We start from the raw sequence: 7,440 nt of genomic DNA, 5'->3' as shown, positions 1-7,440 counted from the left end.
GAGAGAATGGCCCTAAAGGGGAGCAGAGCGCCCTTATGGAGAGATTGGCCCTAAACCAGGAGCAGAGCGCCCTTATGGAGCGAATGGCCGTGGTTTAAGAGAACGTGCTGAGGGTGCTGTGGGTGCAGCAGGGCCTCCTGTAGCTGCAGGAAGAGGCAGACCGTGTCCCGTGTCCCATGTCCATACTCATGTTCCATGTCCCATGTCCTGTGTCCTTATCCTTGTTCTGTGTCCCGTGTCCATGTTCCATGTCTGTGTTCCATGTCTGTGTCCCGTGTCTGTGTCCCGTGTCCCATTTCCTATGTCCGTGTTCTGTATCCGCATCCTGTGTCTGTGTTCCATATCCACGTCCCCTGTCTGTGTTTCTATTTGTGTTCCACATCCCATGTCCCATGTTCCGTGTCCCGCATCCGTGTTCTGTATTTGTGTTCCATGTTCCGTGTCTGTGTCCCATGTTCTGTGTCCGTGTCTCATGTTCTGTACCTGTGTTCCATGTCCCATGTCCCGTGTCCCATGTTTATGTCCTGTGTTCAGTGTCTCGTGTCCATGTCCCATGTCCCATGTCTGGGAGGAGCAGCCTGCAGAGAGGAGACCCTCGCCATACACCCCAGGCTCCTCCAGTTCTCAGTCCAAGTGAGACCCACAGGGCCGGGGGGGTCGCACATGGAGGAGAAGGGGCCGGGTCCAAGGAGCTAGCCAGGCCGTGAGGACAGACAGAGGCCGGGGCGGGAGCAGCGGCTTCCAGGCACCATCAGCCTCCTGAGGATTCCCAGGGAAGCTTCGAGAAAGCCAGATTTCCCGCGGAAGGGGTCAAGGCATTTTAATTTAAAATATTAATGGGTGTCACATGAGGCTGATAATTGGGTTCCATTCATTCTTCACATGTTTGCAAAACTGGAATCATGTCAGACATGCATCCTTGTTCCACACGCATTAAGTCTGAGGCGATCTACCCGATAATCGCTATTCTGATGGCTGCTTACCATTCAGTTGTCATCGTGTGCCACCCTTCCCCGGGCGTCCCCTCTCGCTGGATGTGGCCTCTGACCCTGAGTTTTTACTCCAGGAGCTCATCCTGGACGGGCCTCAGTGAGCAGGCAGCGTGGGGCGCTCTGGGTGTGAGAGGACCCCGCATGATTCCAAGAGGAGAAGCGGGACCCAGTGAGCCCATCTGCCTGCGCAGCCACAGCTGGTGCAGCCACACAGCTTCCTGGCTTGTTGCGCCATCACCTGTCCACCTGCAGGGCTTGAGAGAAACCTTTGCCCACGGGAAAGGTGGGCTACTTTGACTTAATCTTTTAAAAAAATATTTTTATTGATTTCAGAGAAGGAGGGAGAGAGAGAGGAACATCAATGATGAGAGAGAACCATTGATCAGCTGCACACCCCACACTGGGGATCGAGCCTGCAACCCAGGCATCGGACCATGGCCTTCTGTTTCATGGGTCGATTCTCAACCGCTGAACCACACCAGCTGGGCTTGTCTTAATCTGTAACATGCTGGGTGTTCACCGTAGAAATTTTAGAAGATATTGAGCAATTTAAAAAGAAAACATCTATAATTCCATGTGCCAGAATTATTTATGACCAGCATTTTTTAAAACTTATTTTTATTGATATATAACTGACATATAACATTGTGTAAGTTTAAGGTGTATAACTAGTATTTTGATTTATATCCTTTCGATCTTTTCCCTCTCTCTCTCTCTCTATATATATTTTGGGCAAGATTTACATATATAAGCCTTTTATTACCAAAGATTCAAATATATACAAAATTAGAACAAGCAGTGAGCCTCCAGGTGCCCAGCACCCAATTCCAGCAGGGACTCAGGCATGCCAGTCTTCTCTAATCACTACCCTGCCCAGGTTCCCTCCAAAATTATTGGGACATTCATCCCATTCATTCTAGACATCATATAATTAAGTTAAAAATATTTCAGAGTGTATTAATGAAATATTAGGACTTAAAACAATGACAGTACTGTTATTCAATACTTCATATATAACAATAATTCCTTAATATCAGCCACTTGTGTCAGAACTCACCATGAACAAAATGGTTTTCATCAGGATCTGAATAAGGCCCACAGCACACGGACTGAGGCGGCTCCCAAGTGTCCTTCCTCTCCAGGCTGCCCCTCCGAGTTTTCTTCCTTGTTATTTATTTGTTGAAGAAAGAGCGTGGTTAGACACACAGTTTCCCACAGCTTCTGTATTTTCTATAAATTGGGAGCTGGGTCTAGACACGTGATCTGTTGGTGGGATTATTTTGGGGCAAGGTCGGATGGGGACCCTGCCGCCTCTGTGGCAGCTGCTGACACGCAGTGCCAGGACTCTCATTCATCAGTGGCTGCAAACTGGTGAAACCCTAACCACTGTGGCAAACTGCGACTCTCGAGCCACATGCCGTTCTTTGGCCCCTTGAGTGTGGCTCTTCCACAAAATACAGACTTCTGCACATGGGCCACGAAGTTTCCATCGCACTGTATGTGTGCGACCGCACGTGGTATTTTGTGGAAGAGCCACACTCAAGGGGCCAAAGAACCGCATGTGGCTCGAGAGCCGCAGTTTGCTGACCACTGCCCTAGACCCACCATGCCTGCTTCGGTGATTAGTTGAAATGTTCCGTGGAGAGAAACTTCCCTCCTCCACTCTTGGGCTGCTTGGAGGTGTGGTTTATGAAGGAAAGGAGCATATATGCTTGTCTTGTTGCTCTAACCATTTTGTAAATTGAATTGATCTTCCAGTGGTGACCAAGTAGGGATTAAAAATAATCATAAACTCATGGATTCAAAGATACTTTATGTGTTTCAACGGATTGTAATAATGACCCTTGTTGAGGCCCTCTCCCTCCACGGAACCATTAGAAACATGGCTCATCCTGGGCCGGCTGAAAAACACGGTCGTCATCCTGGACACTCAACCCACTGAGAGGTTGGTCTCTGTCCCCCTGACTCTGAGGACTTGCGAGGCTCTAGCCCCTGCAGGGCCTGGCAGAGGATGCTCGCCCCCGCCCCTCCCAAGCTACTTGGGACACATTTATGACCTTCGTACTTGAAACTCAGTGCCTTAAAGTCATCACTGTGTCTCCTGTGGCTTCGGGCAGGAAGTTTTGACGCAGGTAAGTCTGATGCCAAACAGATTTTCCTGATCAGTGGCTTCTCTTTTTGCCTGGACTCCCAAGGACATGATAGACCAGGCCGCGGAATGTCTCTCTGTCAGAACTTCTGGGCCAGTTTCCCCGGAACCCAGTGTTGTCTGAAAGTATTTATCTCGGGAAAGTTTCTTTTGAATCGTAGTGTTTACTTTTTGATTGATCCTCTAGCTTTTGTTTCCTTCAGTGACTTGTAGGACACATGTTAGGTTCTAATCCTCTCTGCAGAGTCACTTGCTTTTCAATCTGATTTTCTCTTCCATGTTTTTATTTGTTAAAAAATTTCCTATCATTTTATTTGCTAATTCTCTTGGGCATTACCTGTTGTGTTTATTTGCTCTTTGTTCCTTCTAGTTTAGTTTTTTTTAAATTTTAAAACTGATTTTAGAGAGAGAGAGAAAGAGAGAGAGAGAAGAGAGATTTGCTGTCTCACTCATTTATGCACTTACTAGAGGCCTGGTGCATGAAATTTGTGCATGGGGGGAGGGTCCCCTCAGCCCAGCCTGCACCTTCTCCAATCTGGGACCCCTCGGCGGATGTCCAACTGCTGGTATAGGCCTGATCCTGGGGATCAGGCCTTAACCGGCAGTCGGACATCCCTCTCACAATCTAGGACCACTGGCTCCTAGCTGCTCACCTGCCTGCCTGCCTGACCGCCCCTAACTGGCCCCCCTGCCAGCCTGATCACCCCTAACCGCCTCTGCCTGCCGACCTGATGACCCCCAACTGCTCCCCCTGCCAACCTGGTCACCCTAACTGTCGCCCCTCCCCCCCACTGGCCTGGTCGCCTCTAACTGCCTCCCCCCCCGCCCTGCCTGCCTGATCACCCCTTACTTCCCACCCTGCCAGCCTGGTTGCCCCAAGTAGCCTGCTGCTCAGTCGTTTGGCCATCCCTCACTAACCCCTGCCGGCCTGGTCGCCCCACTCAGCCTGTTTGGTCATCTGTTTGGTTGTTTCAGATGTGACGGCCCCTGGCTCTTTATATATATATGGATTGGTTTGTTCTTGTATGTGCCCTGATCAGAGATCGAACCCTCAACCTCGGTGTATCTAACCAACTGAGCTACCCAGTCAGGGCCTAGTTTCCGTTCTGTAATGAGTTTTTCTTTAGTTTCTAATTCCCTCAGCTCTAGCACATCTCTTCATTTGATTGGTTCTTTTGTTTATGTCATCACTGTCTCCATTTCTGTGAACTCGTTCACAACATTGGCGTCAGCTCTGACGCTGTGGGCATGTGCCCCGTGGGCGTGCATTTCCGGAAAGCCTCTGTCACCCACAGGCGCTGCTCATGGTTCTCACGGTCACTCTGCATGGATTGAACCACACGCCTTTTCTGGTGCTCGTTTTCACAGGAAGGGAACCCTCTGACCTTCGGGAAGGGCTGTGTCGGAGCCGCCTTCTGAGCTTCATGGCTGCAGAGCTGCCTCTTTGTTGTTTTTATGAAATAAAGTCTTATATCCCCTGGTCCTTTTCTCCTCCTCCCTCTCTCCTCCCTTCCCCCTCCTCCTCGTCCCTCCTTCCCTCCCTCCTCCCTCCCTCCTCCCTCCCTTCTTCCCTCTCTCCCTCCCTTCCTTCCTTTCTCTCTTTCTCCTCTTCTCTCCTTTCCTTCTGTTCCTTTTTTCTCTTTCTTTTATGTTTTGATCTTTATTGTCTTTGTTCTGCTTGATTTGGATGCTGCTCTCAGCAAACCCTTCTCCCTGTGGGGCTCTGCCCTGAGGGAGTTTGTTTCTGGCGCTGAGGGTTTGCAGTGCCTGCACAGCTCCCACCTCCTTAGCCCTTTTCCTGGCCCTGTCATCCCCACGCCCGGGAGTGCACAGGAGTCCTCTAGGCTTCACAAGGCTGCCACTTTCCACGGCAGCTGAGACCTTCCTTTCACAGCTGCCGCCGAGGTCATTTCAATGGCACAGCTGCATCTGAGATAAAGGGGACTGGGTCCCTGAGCACTGGACCCCCCTCCCCCCCGTCAGTCCACATGGGACCGAATATGAGCAGAGAGTAAACGTTTAGAGTAGTAGGTCAGCCCCCGGCTTATAGAGAAACTGAAAGGGAGATGCTGCCGCTGCAGACCCTGAAATAGGAGCTGAATTAGCAGCGCAGGGACAGGACAGGGAGCTGATGGCGGGCTGGAGAGACCAGGATCCACGCAATGTAAGAAGCAAACCATGTGGCAAACCCGTATTGTGTGACAGTTGGGAAGACACACCGAGTGACTCCTGAATTCATCATTCTTGGGGAGGAGGCTGGAAAAAAAAGATGGTAATGTTTCTTCACTGCTGTTGGCTGCATTGGGGATGGATGACAGGAAAGAAAACAGCTTCAGAGAATGGAAAGGAGTTGGGATCAGTCAGGAGTTCAGGACAGAGCAGGCTGAACCCCGAGCTGCTTCCTGATTGCTAACAGTCCGAGGTGGTATTCAAAGGCTTTGGGCCAGAAACCCAGCAACATCTCTCATAGGATTGAAGTGCCTGAGGGTAAATATTAGATTGAGGGTGTGGCCTTTCCATCTACTATTTCAGGTGGATTAAAATGAGAGAAAGAGACCTCCTAGGTGACAAAGAAAAGGCATATAGGAGAGTTATCTCTTGTAAAGAAGTTTGGGAGCAGCAACTGGTACATAGAACAAACCTGAGGCAAATAGATCAGATGCTGGCTAGGTGTTTAAAGGGAATATAATTCCAACTAGAGGCCTGGTGCATGAAATTCGTGCACGGATAGGGTCCCTAGGCCTGGCTGGCAATCAGGGCTGATTGGGGCCTTCCTTCTCCTGGCTGCCGGCTGCCGGCTGCCGGCTGCCGGCCGGAGCCTTCCTTCATTTTGAGCTGCCCCCTAGTGGTCAGTGCACATCATAGTGAGCAGTCAACCTCCTGGTTGGTCAATATCCCGAGGGGACAAATTGCATTCCATTGGAATAAAACCACATAAAAATACAACTAATCTTCCAAACAACCATCATTCAGAAATTCCTGAAATCTAGCCGAATGGAAGTCTTACATTTAAGGAATTAAAGAAGCTGCATTGAGACTGGTAGGAGGTTGGACCATGTGTGGGGTTTTTAATTGGGAGGGATAACTTGGCTGTGGAGGTCCCCCCTGAGAAGTGAGGGGTCCCAGCCCCACACCAGACTCTCTCAGCCCTGGGTTCCAGTGCCAGGAAGAGAAATCACCATAAGTTTGGGCTGTAAAAACCAGTGGGGATTGAGGATGAGAAAGAGAGGGACTGCCTGGGTCTCCAGCAGCCTCCGTGTCACTCAGCCACAATCCCTGCTGGTTTTTACAGCCTGAAGTTACAGGGATTTCTCTTCCTGGTATTGGAACACTGGGCTGAGGGTTCTTGAGTGGGACTGGGACCCCTTGCTCCTCAGGGGAGACTTCTTCAGCCAAGACATTTCTCCTGATAAACAACAATGACACATCACACGTGGGTGTCAGACCAGCCTGTTTCATACCTCTGACCCCCTACCAGTCTCACTGTGGCTTCTTATTTAATTCTCAAGTTGTAGGACTCCAGTTCAGCCGGTTTTCAGGTGGTTCTGATGATAGCTGTTCTATAGTTTAGTTGTAATTTTGATGTGGTTGTGGAAGGAGGCAAGTACCACATTTACCTATGCTGCCATTTTGACCCTCCTCATGATGATGTGTTTATTTTTTATATAGTAGACTTTGTAAAAGTATTTTTTTATTGATTTCAGAGAGGAAGAGAAAGGGAGAGAGAAACAGATGTTAACACCATTAATGTTAATGATGAGAAAGAGTCATCATTCAGCTGCTTCCTGCACTCTTCTTACTGGGGATCAAGCCACAATCCATGTGCCCTGACTGGGAATTGAACCATGACCTCCTGGTTCATAGGTCAACAATCAACCCCTGAGTCACACTGGTCTGGCAATATTTATTTTTTAACTGTGAAAAATTTTTTTTTGTTAAACCTCACCAGAGGATATTTTCCCATGGATTTATAGGGAGAATGGAAGAGAGAAGGAAAGACAGAGAGAAACACTGATGTGAGAGAGACACATTGATTGGTTGCCTCCTGCATGTGCCTCAACCAGGGCCCTGGCCGGGGAGGAGCCTGCAACCAAGGTACGGGCTTTTGACCGGGATTGAACCTGGGACTCTTTGGTTCACTGAGCCAAACTGGCCAGGGCTTAACTATGAAATTTATGAGACATACCAAAGAGTTTATGGCACATATGCAACTTTGAAATTAAATTTATTGGGTGACATTGGTTAATAGGATTATATAGGTTTCTAGTGTACATTGCTGTGATACATGATCTGTGTATT

Source organism: Myotis yumanensis, unplaced genomic scaffold, assembly GCF_028538775.1.
Source record: "Myotis yumanensis isolate MYYU_CA2020_CCGP unplaced genomic scaffold, mMyoYum1.0.hap1 SCAF_16, whole genome shotgun sequence".
Lineage (NCBI taxonomy): Eukaryota > Metazoa > Chordata > Mammalia > Chiroptera > Vespertilionidae > Myotis > Myotis yumanensis.
This window is presented reverse-complemented; position numbering follows the sequence as displayed.